Source organism: Sorex fumeus, unplaced genomic scaffold (assembly GCF_029834395.1).
Source record: "Sorex fumeus unplaced genomic scaffold, SorFum_2.1 ptg000058l, whole genome shotgun sequence".
In the NCBI taxonomy this organism is placed as follows: Eukaryota; Metazoa; Chordata; class Mammalia; order Eulipotyphla; family Soricidae; genus Sorex; species Sorex fumeus.
In genome coordinates this window covers 2738135-2755063 of record NW_026606115.1, presented here as the reverse complement: position 1 = coordinate 2755063, position 16929 = coordinate 2738135, and the positions used below count along the sequence as shown (strand labels likewise).

Sequence of the window (16929 nt, the reverse complement as noted above, 5' to 3'; positions counted from 1 at the left end):
ATAGAAGACAAAACTCTCAATTCAGTCACAGTTTCAGGTAAACATTCTGAAAATGTGAAAATGTTTTTGTTGCATACCTTAAAATTAGAATTTAACTGGGAAGCCTATTTTTGTAGCTGCTAAATCTGGCAGCCCAAGGTGGGAAAAAAGCAGGAGACTGGGTATTGGCACAATGTGAGACTTAAATATAATAGTCTTTATTCTGACAGGGTTGTCAAGATTTTTGTGTGCTGTGTTTGTTGAAGATCCCAGAGCCTTTTTTTTACAAGTTTTAAAGTGAAACTTCAGTGTAAAAAAGCTCAGAAATAGTAAAAATTTAATAATATTTCGGGATGCATGCATGTATGTTACAACTGTTTAAATATATGTTGGTTTGGCTGCCATACCCGGTTGTTTGAGGGCATACTTCGTGTTCTGTCCTTGGGGATCACCCCAGCGCTGCACAGGGCTGTTCCCAGGGACCAAATTCAGACCTTCTGCATGCAAAGCGTTCACTCAGTATATTGAGCCTTGCAACATTTAAAAAAATATGCGGGAGAGATAGCACAGAGGTTAAGGCGCATGCCTTTTCTGCAAATGACCCTGGTTCAATTTCCAGCACCACATATATTCCTGAGCCCTGTCAAGATTGATCCCTGAGCACAGTTGCCCTGCTGTGTGTAGCTACAAAACCAAAAAAAGAGCATCAGAGAGATAGCTCAGAGGTGTAGAGTACATGTTTGAGGGTTCAAGTTTGATCCCAATTAGTACATGATTTCCCACTATCCCTGATACTAGCTGGTGTGGTCCTGCTGGCACCCAGAACTTCTGGACCCAAGCTGCACCACATACCAGGCGAACCATCAGGCAGGCCCACATTGCCAGACTCAGTATCAGAAGTATTGACCCCCAAGAACCATTGAGTAGATTCCAATAAAATAAATATATTTAAAAGTAAAGGAGCAACAAACTAAGTAGTAGTTCCCTTGGAGGCACTGATCTTGTTGCAGTTTTCATTCCCAGTCTCATCTGAGTCATTGTTCATTTTATTCATAATTATTCATAATTATATATGTATGTGATACACATCGTCTTTGTATGTATAAAATGTAGAATGAGGTTAAAAGTTAAAACATCTTTGATAAGAAAATTTGTCTATATGCAAAGTTTTATCATCTGTGTACTCCAAAATCAGTTCTACCACTTTTGTTTGTTTTTAGTCCACACCCAGTGGTGCTCAGGTCTTACTCCTGTTAGTGCTCAGGGAATCCTATGCAGTGCCTGCCATAGAACCAATCAGTTGCATGCCGGGTGAGCACCTTAAGCTCTGTACTATCTCTTCAGCACACAAAATCAATTCGAAAAGTAAAGAAGCACTCATTTCTTTCTTTCCTTCTCCAGTTTAGTCTTCTTTTTATTATTCTACTCATTTTATAGACTAGCATTTCTTAATGTGAGCCATATGACACTCTATGAGCCCCCTGGATAGTCCAGTGGGGACCCACAGGTAAAAATGGTCTTAAATGGGGCCATAGCATGAGATTAATGTTCCAATTCATGGGATGGGGTCCATAGAAAGAAAATAAGGTTGGGAGGAGGCCACAGGAAAGAAAATGGAAAAACCATATTCTAGGCCATTCCACAAATTAGTTTCTCAGATACTTTTTTATCAGTGTAGTAGCACTGTAGCACTGTCTTCCTGTTGTTCATCAATTGGCTCAAGCAGGCCCAGTAACGTCTCCATCATGAGACTTGTTGTTACTATGTTTGGCATATCAAATATGTCATGGGTAGCTTGCCAGGCTTTGCCCTGCAAGCGAGATACTCTCAGTAGCTTGCCGGGCTCTCCAAGAGGGGCAGAGGAATCGAACTTGGGTCGGCCAGGTTGGCCAAGTACAAGGTAAATACCCTACCTGCTGTGCTATCACTCTAGCCCTATTAGTGTGGTATATATATATATAGAGAGAGATTATGTCATAATATCATAGTATCATAGTATACATCTGTAGCACTGTTGTCCTATTCATCTATTTGCTTGAGCGGGCACCAGTAACATCTCCCTCGTGAGACTTGTTGTTACTGTTTTTGGCATATCGCATTTGCCACGGGGACCTTTCCAGGCTCTGCCATGTGGACAGGATACTCTCGGTAGCTTGCCGGGCTCTCCAAGAGGGACAGAGAAATTGAACCTGGGTTGGCCACATGCAAGGGAAACACCGTACCTGCTGTCCTGTCATAGTATCATAAAATTTAAAGCACAATACTCTTTATTTAGTTTTTGTGTTTATTTGGGCTGGAGCAATAGCACAGTGGTAGGGCATTTGCCTTGCACTTGGCCGACCTGGCTGACCCAAGTTCGATTCCTGCACGATTCCTCCGCGCCTCTCGGAGAGCCCAGCAAATTACCAAGAGTATCTCACTCGCACGGCAAAGCCTGGCAAGCTACCCGTGAAGTATTCGATATGCCAAACGCAGACAGTAACAACGAGTCTCACAATGGAGATGTTACTGGGCCTGCTCCAGCAAATTGATGTATTTGGGCTGGAGCGATAGCACAGCAGGTAAGGCGTTTGCCTTGCAAGCGGCCAACATGGTGGACCTGAGTTCGATTCTTCCACCCCTCTTGGAGAGCCCGGCAAGCTACCGAGAGTATCTCGCCCGCAGGGCAAAGCCTTGCAAGCTACCTGTGACATATTCAGTATGCCAAACACAGTAACAATTGTCACAATGGAGACATTACTGGGCCCGCTCAAGCAAATCGATGAACAACAGGAGAACAGTGACAGTTTATTTATTTATTTATTTATTTATTTTTGATGGGCTGGAGCACGGCAGTAGGGCTTTTGCCTTGCATGAGGCTGACCCAGGTTGGATTCCTGTGTCCCTCTCAGAGAGCCCAGCAAGCTACTGAGAGTATCCTGCCCGCAAAACAGAGCCTGGCAAGCTCCCCGTGGCGTATTTGATATGCCAAAAACAGTAACAAGTCTCAATGGAGACTGGTGCCCGCTCAAGCAAATCGATGAACAACGGGAGGACTGTGCTACAGTACTATTTTTTTGGCGCTTGACTTGGGGGCTACACTCAACAGTATTCAGAAACTATTCCCTACTTGTGCTCAGGGATGACTCCTAGTAATACTCTGTGTTCTGGGTTCTGGGAATTGAACTTGTGGCTCTGTTCCCTACTTGTGCTCAGGGATGACTCCTGGCAATACTCTGTGTTCTGGGAATTGAACTTGTGACTCTAGTGTACAAAGCATTGCTTGAGCCGTTTGAGCTTGCTCCCCCTTCCCCCGTCAGCCCAATGCCTTGTGTTCTTTAGCGGTTCTTACTGGTAACAAGTAGAGTAGAATTTATGACTTGACTTGGACCTAAGAGCTCTGTTAATTCTGCCTACGATCACATTAGCTCCTCAGGAGCTGTATTTACTCTGTCCATACAATCAAAAAATGTCCTAAGTGTTTTCACCTGCTTTTCTATTAGGCACCAGCTTCCCCCTTTATGCATTTTACACTTATTTCTGCTATGTTTCATTCTGTTAAGATTTGGCCATTTGTTTTAGCTTATTGAATTTTTTTGGGGGGTGGGATCCTGACGTATTCTTACCCCTCCTAATTTTGGGTCTTCTGCAAATTTGATAGTTTTGCCATCAGTGCTCCCATCCCAAGATATCAGCTAGGATGGAGTTTCCAAAAGTAGCGATAACTTATTTATTACTTAGTTTTTCATTGATCGGCATATCTTGAGTAATGTTCAACCAGTTACAAACACATCTGTTCTTCTAAAGTCTCTATCACTTTGTTATCTGAAAGGAAAGGCTGTTATGGGGGGGGGGGGAAATGACAAAATTTGGCATTTACATTCAGGGTTTTTTGTGTGCACAGTTTTCGTTTTATATCTGAAACCAATAATCCTACCAAAAAAGAAATTAGGTGAGTATTTGGGGAAGGGGTCAAACCTTGGTCTCATACATACAAAGCATGTGCTTTGCTGCTGAGCTACATCCTTGGCTGTAGGTTAATCTTACATAATTAGCTTTTTGTAATGGCTTAAATGGCTTACTGACGCTTGGTTAGTATCGTTCCCCTATGCCTAGAGATCTTTTAATTTATTTTTACAACTTTATTTTATTCTATTCACCCCACCACCTTCCTTCTCTTCATTCTTCTTATTGTTCGTATATTGACCAGGGATACAGATACCTGATTTCAGTGCTCACACAATTTTTTTAGCTGTTGTGCCCTTAAGATTGCTCATTAGGCCATGGTGTTTACAAAAAGTTTACACTCCTTAGTGGCAGTATTTACACAGGTGCTCAACAGGGTGTGCTCTCTTACACACAAGTTACAGTTGTGGTGCTCACTGGGGTTTGCTTTGGTTTTAATGCTCATGGTGCTCCCACATACCTGACTATGCAGATGAAAATCAGTGGCTGCCCCAGCTATCACAAATAGCATAGCTGACAGTCTCAAACAGCATAACTACCAGGTCACGCTTGGCATATTGGGATGGGGAGGATTATTAGAACTCTTGACCATACACTGGCAGGCAAGTGTTCTAAACCCCTGCACTGTATTCCTCCAGGCTCCCCATATAGAACTTTTTCCAACATGCTTTAAAATTTTGCTTGGGATTCATATTGAACAAATCTGTTTAGTTTATAGCAACTATCTGCTACCTAGTGTTGAGTATCAGGATGTTTTTCTTACTGTTCTATTCCATCCACCTTGATTCTTCAAAGATCAGGATTGAGCTCTGTAAATTCACAGATGTAATTTGTCTGGGACCAGACAATTGAGCTATTTTAGATTGGCTAGGTACTTTTATAACCTTACATGCTTTGGGGTTCAGTTTCCTTATTCTACAATTTGTTTTTCTCTCTCTGGTTTGACTATCAGTAATCTTAATTGAAAAAAATAATTGAGGTGGCCTTTTATATTATTTTATTTATCCATATAGCAGCAAACCTGTGCCTGTTTTTAGTTCTTGCTCTGAATATAAATTAAATCTTTGTTTCTGTTGTTTTTTAAAATTCTCACCACATTCTGAATACCATGTTTTATGATTCTGCTCATAAAGGTTATTTTTGCTTTTTTCCATATTTCCTTGGACATGTGCCTGTTTTATCCCTCCAGTCTCTTCTGTGTTTTTCTTTAAAATAATTCTTATGACATGTCACCATGGTGATGTAATCTACACTATTCACACCATGAGAAATTCTACAGGATGAACAACCTGATTTCTTGTTTGATTTTTAAGACTATTTTTCAGAGCAAAATTGAAAGGAAGGTGGAGAGGTTTTCTGTTTGCCCTCTCCCCACTTATACTCAGTTTCCCCCACTGAGTGGCACATTTATTATACTTGGTGACCCTCACTGAAATATCATAATCTGCCTATCATAAAGTCCATAGTTTACCTTATGATTCATTCTTGGTATCTTATATTCTACAGGTCTGTACAAATACATAATGGAATGTACCTATCATTATGGTATTATGCAGAATAGTTTTACTACCTCCTCAAAACCTAGTTCCTCAACAGAGAAACACATGAGATTGGAAAGGAACACATACAAGTAATGTATCAACTAATGCAACACATGAGAGTTGTTTTTCTTTTTTCTGTTTATGAGTCACACCTGGGGTTGCTCAGGAGCTACTCCTGGCTCTGTACTCAAAGGTTACTCCCAGTGGTACTCGGGGGACTCATTGACCTTTTTTGGATCTTTTTGGATTGAAATGAACAAATTGTGAAAAATATTGAGACAATCTTGGGATGAAATTTGGAATTTGTATGATATATAGGAGTTGCTGAATATGTGATTTGTGTTGTGATTTGCGTTAGAGTTAGATAGTTTTTTTGGTATGTTTCATGATGGTCTGGATTAAACACTGGAGATTAAACTCACTCATGCAAGGCTTGCATTAAGCCATATACCTGGGGCGAAAGAGAGAGAGAGACAGAGAGATAGAGAGAAGAGGGGTTTAGGCACTTTGTTTGCATACATCTGACTCCTGTTCAGCATGGTCACCCAAGCACTGCCAGGAGCAACCCCCACACTCAGACTGGGACTAGTTCCCAGCACTGACAGTTGTGAACTAACTTTCGCGCTTCAAAAAAGAAGGCCCTTAAAAAAGAGAGCCACATCTGTGGCCCTGTGATTGTGTTTTAAGGAGAAATCTTTTTTCAGTTACATACTGAAATTTTTCATAAGTAAAAAATTGCTTCAAAATTATCTGACATGGAATTTGAAGGATGTATTGAAATTGGTCGGTATGAAATATGGTTAGCATATGTGGGTTTATAATATTTTTTCAATGTAGTGTATATTTAAAATAGCTATAATTAAAATTTGGACCAAGCAGTGCCAGATATCAAACCTATGTCTCCTGAATGCAAGGCATACATTTAGCCCATTGAGCTGTCATTCTAGCCCCATATTCTTTTTTGTTTAATAGCTGAAGAGTACTCTGTTGTATGTATGAATACCACATCTTTATCCACTCAGCAGTTGATAGAAACTTAAGGTTATTTCCAGTTCTTATTCACTGTAAATAATGCTGCACTAAGTACTGGGGTGCATATGTCTCTTCAAATTAGTGTTCCAAAATATTTTGTATTATAACATACTATGTTACTGCCAGATCTACTGATACCCACTCATATTCTTCTTTTTTGGGACTAAACATAAAACCCTTATATTTCAGTTTGTTGTCTTATTGTCCTTTATGTCTCTGGACCCCTAAACCTTTCCAGGGAAATTTGTGTTGATGCTTCTAGATAATCAAAACTTTAAATAACTGTCACACTTTCTCTTGACTAGCTGCCTACCCTCATGAAACTGTGAAAACGATGTTAGAATTATTGAGATGAACTAAGATACTGCATAGGTTATAAGTAGAAAGGGTTATTTCTAGTTTTAACTGTGCCTTTAATTTTAGTAAAAGCTCTAAGGGTGCAGGTTATGATGTCTGTTTGGTTCACTGCCTTACTTCCAGTGCCTAGTGCATGTTGTTATATTGCTAAATACATTGATTAACCTTTTTGTTTTCTGGACCACACCCAATAATGATCAGGTTTTTTTAATTTTTAAATTTTATTTTCATAAAATTGTTCACAATAATTGATTACATTCAGTATTTCCACACCAATCCCACCACTGTTACACCTTCCCACCACCATTATTTTGAACGTTGCCACCACCACTCAAGCCTGCTGCACAGGCAGATGCTAGATAATTTATTTTGTATTGCTCGCCATGAATAGTATGAGGTTTCACACAGCCACAAAAGTGGCTGTGCACTCCTGGAATTCTAAAATTTTAAATAATTGAGGTCCAGAGACATCTCTGCAGCGTGTTACTCTCTTCCAAGATTCATTTGTGAATCTCTGGATCATGGCTGTTATTGCGCTTAAATGGCTTCCAGAAGCAGTTCGTGGGAGTGATTGCCAGGACACAAGAACGGTGGGGAGATGGGAAGAGGCGGCTCATTCCCGACTGCGTGGGGCCTGGAATTTTCAGTCTCTGGTCCTGTATACCTGGGTTTTTCAGTGGATTTATTCTCATGCATGTGGGGCTTGGGATGAGTCTGTGAAGATCGGTTATGAGCGTGGCGACAACTGGGTTCTGTAGCTTTGCACAATGCTCAGGGTTTAGTCCTGACTCAGTGCTCAGGGTTCACTCCTGCCATTACTTGGTGTATCATATGTGGTGCAGGGATTTAACTAGGGTTTGCCACATGCAAGGCAAGCTCCTTAATCCTTATACTACTTCTTTGACCCCTAATTTATGCTTCATGGTTCACAGTTTATTCACATGTGAAATGAGATATAGGTATGATCATTAAGCTGACTTTAAACATTAAAAAATTATTCTTCAGGGACTGGAGCATGGTACAGCAGGTAGGGCACTTGTTTTGCATTCAGCCAACTCGGGTTTAATCCCTACCATCCCATATGGTCCCCAGTGCACTGCCAGGATTAATTCCTGAATGCAGATCCAGGGAACCAGGAATAACCCCTGAGCACCGCCAGGTATGTATATACATATATATATATATTTATATATATATATACATATATATATATACCAGTGCTGGGACAATAACTCAAAGGTCCAGGATGGCATGTCTTACCTACCCTGAAATCCAAGTTCAATTCCTAGCACTACATGGACCCCAAGAACCCTTGTAGTGGCTCCAGTAGCGCCACCACTACTGGTTATAAGCAGCACTTCATTCCTGTTCCCAGCATTCAACTGTTTAGCCTGGTTGGCCTAGTAGCCTAGTATCATCATGTGTGTCTCCAGGGTCCCTTGAGAACTATAGGGTGGGGGAACTACCCCAAATATTTCTTCTTCTGACTCGTTTTTAAGTCTTTGTAGATTTTGGGGGAAATGCTATGATTTTCATTAACACTAGGTAATATCAATAGGTAGTGTGCTCACTTCTAAAATTTCTTCAAAATTTCTTCAATACAGCCTGCTGTATTTATTGCTGACATATTTATACCATCCCTTGAACTGTATTGATTGTAATATTACTTTGTCAGAGGTCATAAAGGCTTTGGAATTTTGCTTCCTATTGAAACTGGGGCAGGGAGGCAACTGTGGGTATATTTTGTCTACTGCCATAAGATTCAAATCCCAATGACTGGGAAACCTACCTTTTGGAGTCATAACTTTATTAAAATTATGCTTCAAGTAGCTAAAGGTTATCAATGCTTCAAATCAGAGTTTACAAAACAAAAATAACTACTATCCTGGAAAATCAAAGATTAACATTTTAAGGTATTAAAATAAGGAATATTGTGCTGACACCAAAATGCTTGGATACTGAACAGAAATACACTAGCTACCAAGGGAAAACTCTTTTTTTAACCAAAGAACAGTTATTTGTCTTTCACTAAGATTTTATCTTGAGCTCAAAACTGTGTCATCACCCACCCCCCACATGATCCTGAAGAATGGTTAGCATAGTGAGTACTATTAAAGCGGAAATAAATAGTTGGAAGGGCTGAAACCAACAATAACTGACAAAGAACAGCCTCCATCTAAATCATCGTAAAAATGTTTTAAGTAAAAAAAAAGGAGGGGGGATAGGAAGAGGGAAGGAGGTAATGGGGGTTTTCAGATAGAACATGATCATCATATTTCATTCAATACATTCAACCCTGGCTAGATTGTACCAAATGGAAACAGGATTATTAGAATACAAAACATCAACTAGAGTTTGCTGTACACACCTGTATTCCAAGCCTACCCCCCATCCCCCTGATGATTCCAGCTCAATTATTTCCTGGCCTGCTGAGCCTGCTGACAAAGAAGCACCTAGATCTTCTCTTTAATCCAGTCTTTGTTGTAAAGCTGGTATGTCTGGGTATCAGCTCGGTAAACGATGCAGCTGAGGTCTGCCAGATCATCAATAAAATCAAACAATTGAATGATATCATGTGATAGACGGACTGTTGGGGATCATTCTCTTCAGAATGTTCTTCGTACATTTTACACACACCTTCCATGCATTCATTCACGGATTCATAGTCTGCATAAGTTCTGCCTTCTGGCCTCTTGGTGGGCTGGACTATTAAAATGGTGTGAGACATGGCACCAAACATTTTCGATGCAGCCCCTGGCCGACACCTCCGCCACACAGGAGCTGAGAAGCAACGCCGCCAACAGCCAAAAGGAAAACTCAACTAAACTGCTCAATGAATGGGGACTGGAGAAAGATTTTTTTCTGCCCTCCACCCCCATTCCCCACCTGCCTGGAGAAAGAGTTTTGTGTCCAGAATATTTGATTTGAAATGAGGGTTATACCATACTTCTTCAGTATAACATGCCACACATTATGTTATATGCAGATATGAGCTTGATATAAATTTGACATAACAAACGTGTGAAAACAATCATTTTATTTGGCATGTGCCAGGAACCAAGCCTAGGACCTTATGATTACAGAGCACTGTAGCACTGTCCTCTCGTTCATCGATTTGCTCAAGCGGGCCCAGTAACATCTCCATTGTGAGACATGTTACTGTGTTTGGCATATCGAATACATCACAGGTAGCTTGCCAGGCTTTGCCGTGTGGGCGAGATACTCTCGGTAGCTTGCTGGGCTCTCTGAGAGGGGCAGAGGAATTGAACCTGGGTCGGCCTGGCCAGCTGAGTGCAAGGCAAACGCCCTACCCGTTGTGCTGTCACTCCAGCCCATGCTTCTACTATTGAGCCACATGCCTGGCCCTGAAAATAACTTCCTTATAGAAAAGCAGATACAATATCTTTATTGAAAGTTGCTGAAGTACTAATCTAAAAATTGCTTTTATTTTCAAAACCTAAATGGAACCATACTAAAAATAGTTTTACTATTTGAATTGTCAGCCATGTGGAGTTTTATTTTTAAATTATAATGTTAATAGTTATTTATAGATTTATTTTAGAAGCTGTTTCAGAAATTGCTTATTCACATTTCTTGTATGCTGGAGCCCAGAGTTCAACCCTGGCACTGTATGGATCCTCAAGCATCCAGGTTATAGTCAAAAAGAAAAAAGAAATTGCTTGGCACTCATGTTTAAATATAACTGTCATTGATAGACGGTGTGTTCAGTTTCAGACATGATGGGGTAAAATTGAAGATTTACTATTTTTAAATAATTATTTTAAGTTTTGGGACACCCCAAGTGGTGCTCAGGGCTTACTTGCTCCTGGCTCTGCATTCGGGGAAAACTCCTGGTGGGGTTTAGGGGACCATATGTGGTGCCAGGGATAAAACCTGGGTCTGCTAAGTGCAAGACAAGCACTCTACTCACTGTACTGTTTATCTAGCCCCTCTTAATTTAAGATTTGGGGGTCATGCCTGGAAGTGCTCAGGTCTTACTCTTGGATCTGCGTTCAGGGAATCACTCCTGGAGGAACTTGGGGAACTTTATGAAGTGCCAGGAATCAAACCCAGGTCAGCCATGTATCAGGAAGGCTCCTCACCCACTATACTATATCTCTGGTCCCTTACTGCTTTCTAAAAAGAGATTTATATTGGAATATTTTGGGATTGATTTTTCTTTTATACTATTAGGTAATTGGGGGAGCTTAGCCATTAAAAATAGAAAGTTATATTTTTGTTTACTTTTTTTAGAAGCACATTTATTATTTAAACTCTTTTGCTAGAATTTTATTTTATTTTGGGGGGGAAGGTTTGAGCTATACGTAGTGTTACTCAGGGTTTACTCCTGGCTGTGAGCTCAAGAATCACTCCTGGCAGGATTGGGGAACCATATGGGGTGCCAAGGAATGAACCCATTCAAGGCAATTATCCTACCTGCTATACTTTCATGCCAGCACCCTTTGTTGCTAGAATTCTAACTCTGTCAAAGATGCTTGATTTGAAGTGAGGGTTATGCCACCAATTCTTCAATATGCCTATTTGTTACTTATGATTTTTCATTTTCATCATTTATTTTAAGGGGACCCATACCCAGAAGTTCTACAGAGTAGAGAGAGGCACTACTGTGAGTAGTACTATGGGTACTTTGCAGTGCTGCAAGACTGAACCCAGGGCTCTCATATGCAAAGCTTTTGCTCCATCCTATCCCTTGAGAAATCTTCCTGTTCCTACTTATGAGTTTCTTAAGGATTTTTTTTACTTGTGTGCAATATAGTAAATATATAGTAATATTATCATTATTATTATGATTGTATAGTAATCTAGAAAATTCTTATACAGTTATTTTGCATAAATAGCTAGACATTTTCTGGAAGAAATTACTGAACCTAACCTGTGAAATGGAAGAATCTAATTTGTTCTATTTAGTATCTACAGAAAATGCTGAAGAAATGTTTTTAATTTTGTTTTTGTGATGCTGGGGATAAAATCCAGGATTCATCTATAGAAGGCCATTTGCTCAGCCACATTCCTGACCCTTGAGTATTTTTCTCGTTAACTAGATATATCAAAGTATTATTGGTGGGTCGGAACAATAGTACAGCAGGTAGGGCATTTGCCTTGCATGCAGCTGACCCGGGTTCAATTCTCAGCATCCCATATGCTCCCTCAAGCACTACCAGGAACAATTCCTGAGTGCAGAGCCATGAGGAACTCCTGAGCATTGTCACGTGTGACCCAAAACACACAAAAAATAGTATTATTGGAAAATTCTGGGTCAGTGTGCATAGGTGAGCTTAGCCTATATTTTCTACAATGTACCTCAAATTTAGGGAAAATCAGCCATAAATCATTGTATTAATTACATTATTACTCCCAAACTAATAATTAAGGTTCTTAAAATTTCCTAATATAATCAGAACTCCTTTTTCATTGCAATCAATTATTTCATTGTTATCCTCTTAATAATTGATAAAACAACTAGGCAGATACTCAGTAAAGGTATAGTAAAATTTAGCAAAGATAGCAATAGCACAGTGGTAGGGCGTTCGCCTTACAAGCGGCCAACATGGCCAACCCGAGTTCGATTCCTCCGCCCCTCTCGGAGAGCCTGGCAAGCTACCGAGAGTATTCGATATGTCAGACACAGTAACAACAAAGTCTCCAATGGAGACGTTACTGGACCCGCTCGAGCAAATCGATGATCAACGGGAGGGCCTTTACCTTTACCTTATTGACTAAATGGTCAGTTTTTGTATATATACACATTCATTTCAAATGCTCCTAAAATAATTAACAAGATATATTCTATTTTTTATTTAGAGAAATCAGACATATGACATTAGTTTCAGGTATATAATAACATAATGATTTGCATCTCTATATACAATGAAATGACTCAGCAAGAGTAAGTTTAGTTAGCATTCATCAGCATACAGTCACAATATTTTCCTTTCCTTTCAAGTCAAGAAAACTTAAAAAATGTTGCTAAACTCTTAAAACTTTTCCTTGGGGTAGAGAGATATCTCAACTGACTGAGCATTGTTCGGCATGAGGGATGGCTGAGTTTAATCCCGGAACTGCGTGCATGACCCCCGAGTAATACCCAGTGTGGCCCCAAATGAAACAATGATAGCAATAACCTTTTGCTTTAGGGAGATATAGCTCAAATGGCTGGAGTGTCTGTTTTGCATGTAGGAACCCCAGGTTCAATTGCTAAGCAGTGCATGGCCCCTGAAGCACTGCCAGAAGTGAGGCCCCCTCAAACTGTCCTCCAAACACCTAGTTGGGAGTAACTACTGAGCACATCCCAGGTGTGTCTCGAAACAAACAAAAAGCCCGTCCTTAGTATTGCAGCTGGTTGGGCAGGAACTTCAAGAGTAGAATTTAGTTTTTATGACCTTTAATGCCCCATTTTGTCCATACCCAAACTTGAACATGAATGGCTGCTTTCTTTTGACAAATAATCTCTTGGCAATAGTACAATGTTTTTATCCCTATTTTGAAGTTGGAGACTAAGTTAACAGGAATTGAGAGGTTGTCTTGGGGTGAATATTAGTGATACCTCACTTATTTTGTGGACATTGTACTCAGGAGTCACTCCTGACAGTTCCCAGGGGATCGTGGTCTCCTGCATGCAAAGTATATGGTCAAACCATTCAGCCTTCTCTGGAGCACAGGACACTTCTTTATTAACTCTGATTTTTGAATACAAGTACTAAGAAGAAATAGTCATTTGAAAAACCTCTCAACAAACAAGAAAATGCCACAGAGTTCACAGTAAAGGTCATCTACATCAGTTCTCATCCAGAAGACCCTCACTCGGAACTTATAGATTCTTCTTTTACCCAGTAATTCATGGTTTTTGATTAACCTATAGTTTTTTGTTTGTTTTGGGGGTCACACCTAACAGTGCTCAGGGCTTACTCCTAACTGTGTTCAGGAACCATTCTTGGCATTGCTCAGTGGAACCTATGTGGTGCCAAGGATCAAATCAGGGTTAGCAGTCTGCAAGGCAAGCGCCTCAACCCCTGTGCTATGTCTCTCTCTAACCCACTCCTTTTTTGAAACCATATTTCACCATTCAGTGTGGATTAAAAAGCAAAAAGTAGAAGGGTAGGCAAAGGAAAGCTTTTATTTTATTTTATTTTTTTACTGAATCACTATGAGATACAGTTACAAAGATTACATGATTAAGCTTCAGTCATACAATGATTTAACACCCATCCCTCCACCAGTGTATGTTTTCCACCACCAATGTCCCTAGTATCCCTCCCTCCACCCCCACCCATTCCCACCCCCTGCCTCCGTGGCAGATACCTTCCTTCTTACTCTCTCTCTACTTTTGGGCATCATGTGTGCAATACAGATACTGAGAGGACATCATATTTGGTCCTTTCTCTATCTCAGCACGCATCTCCTATCCTGAATGATCCCTCCAACCATCATTGACTTACTGGTCCCATCTTTTTCCCAGCTGCCTTCTTCCCTAGCACATGAGGCAGGCTTCCAACCATGGAGCAATCCTCCTAGCTCTTGTCTCTACTATCCTTGGGTGTTAGTCTCATACTATGTTATTTCATATTCCACAGACAAGTACAGTCATTCTCCGTCTGCCCCTTTCTTTCTGACTCATTTCACTTAGCATGATACTCTCCATGATATTTGCTTATAATTGGATGGACATGGACATGTAGAGGAAAGCAGGCATTTGGCCAGCTCTTAGATGGGACCACATAGAGCAAGGAAAGAAAAACAAACTGTAAAGCACTGGCATTCCTCGCATGGTAGTGTAGAGTAGTTAGGGCTTCTTAAACTTTCACCACTCACGACTCCTTTTTGACTATGAAATTTTTATGTGACCCTCTGTATACAGGTTTATAGAATAATTAGGTATACAAATAAAACACTGTTAATCATTAATTTTACAAAAAACTTTTGTCTCTTTAAAACATTTTATTAATATAGCCTATTTAGCCAGTCAACCAAGTATATATTAACTTTGCTTTCCAATGCACTTCAATAAAGCAAACTTTTTAAATTACACAGCCCCATTTGGGGTCACAACCCACAGTTTAAGAAGTTAGGGTATAGAATTCTGTAGTATGAAAGTAAATCCCCTACCCTTTTGGATTTCAGGAAGGCAAAATTGTATTCAAGTATAGTGTAGGGGCCAGAGTGGTAGAGCATGTACCTTGCATGCAGCCAGCCCAGATTCAATCCCTGTTACCCGATGTGGTCCCCTGATACTAGGTTGGCCCTAAAACCATTCTCAAAAGTAAAATATAGTGTCGCTTTTTAGTGTTATAGTGCTGAGTCAATAAGAAAGAGAAATTTGTGGGATCGTAGAGATATTTCAGGGGATAGGGCATTTGCCTTGCATGTGTCTGAACCAGGTTTGATGCCTGGCATCCCATATGGTCTCCCGAGCCCACTGGGGGTGCTTCCTGAATGCAGACCCAGGAGTAAGCCCCAAGCACCACTGGGTGTGACCCAAAAAACAAAAATGGAATTTGTATATTCTCTCTCTAGAAAAGCATTTTAAAGGGAAAGATAAACTGCTTGACTTATTTGTACCAATTATTTCATAGGGGGGTGGGGAGTGGACAACTGTCAGTGGTGCTCAGGGGCTATTCCTGCTCTGTGCTCAGAAATGACGACCTGGTGGTGCTTTTATGGGGTGGGGGTGAGGGAACCTGGAATTCCTGGGAATCAGACCAGGGTCAGATAAATGCAAAGGTAAATATCTTAATACCTGTACTATCTCTTTGACCCCTGCTTCATTTCATTTTCATTTCATTTCATCATCCTGTTATTCGTCGATTGCCTCGAGCAGGCCCCAGTAACGTCTCTTTCATCCTAGCCCTGAGATTATATTCAAGGCTCTTTAGGAGAATGAGACCCATCATTGTTACTGGTATTTGGCATATTTGGTACGCCACGGGGAGTTTGCCAGACTCTGCCCTGTGGGCAGGCTACATTCAATAGCCTGCAAGTTTGTCCAAAGTAGGAATGAGACAATAAGATGTCATAAAAAAAAGTTCTGATAAGATGTCGCGCGGCCGCAAATGCGGCCGCGCCGTTCCGGGATCTGAATTTTATAGTCTCTGAGTCTTGGCCGCTGATGGGATTACACGGCGCCAGGGGGCCAGGTGGTGGGTGTGACCCCCGCCTACTGGAATTTGGAGGATCTGGGTGGAAGATGCTCGACTCCAATCCGAGTAGGCTTGGAGGTCTCGGCCCCGGAACCCGCGTGGCTTTGTCCCTCTGCCAGTACCTTCATGTGTGCGGAGAGTGGTCTCAGCATGGTGGTGGCTGGTCCTGGAGGTCTTCGGCTGCCGGAGCCCTTATTGGCTGTAAAGCCAGATTTCCATTTCCTCTTCTTGAAGCTTGTTCTTTACAACTGTAGCACTGTAGCACTGTCCTCCTGTTGTTCATCGGTTTCCTCAAGCGGTCACCAGTAATGTCTCCATTGTGAGACTTGTAACTGTTTTCGGCATATCGATCTCAGGGAGGTTGCCAGGCTCTGCCATGTGGGCGGGATGCTCTCGGTATTGCAGGGATCTCTGAGAGGGAGGGAGGAATCGAACCTGGGTCGGACGTGTGCAAGGCAAACACCCTACCCGCCGTGCTATCGCTCCACTGCTGGTCACTGGATGTGCTTCTCAACTTGGCAAGTGGTGACCCCTGCTTGGCTTTTTTAAATCACTTAATCACTTAACTTCCCGTTAGTCGTCGATTTGCTCAAGCGGGTGCCAGTAACGTCTCCATTTGTCCCTGTCGCGGGCTAGTGTAGCCCAGTGGCATCTGTTCGCTCCGAGAACATAAAAGGCCTCAAACCGATCGTTCATGATCTTGACGAAGAAGTCTGACCATATGGTAGGTGGGCGGCCACGCGGTCTTTTGACATCCCGTGGAATCCAGTCGGTAACAGCTCCAGTCCAGCGGTCGTCTTTAAATCTCATTACATGACCAGCCCATCTGATTTTCGACACCTTGGAAAATGAGACAGCATCCCTGATTCTTGATCGTTGACGGATGTCAGAACTCCGGATTCTTTCTCTCATTTGAGTGA

At 41.3% G+C, this 16929-nt stretch overlaps 1 protein-coding gene and 1 pseudogene across 1 annotated transcript in view; one reads left to right on the top strand and one right to left on the bottom strand.

The window, feature by feature from the left end:
• Nucleotides 1-16929, top strand: part of WDR44 (WD repeat domain 44) — a 126374-nt gene that overhangs the window by 23003 nt on the left and 86442 nt on the right. The gene's annotated exons all lie outside the window — the stretch shown is intronic.
• On the bottom strand, nt 9052-9656 carry LOC130034211 (enhancer of rudimentary homolog; annotated as a pseudogene).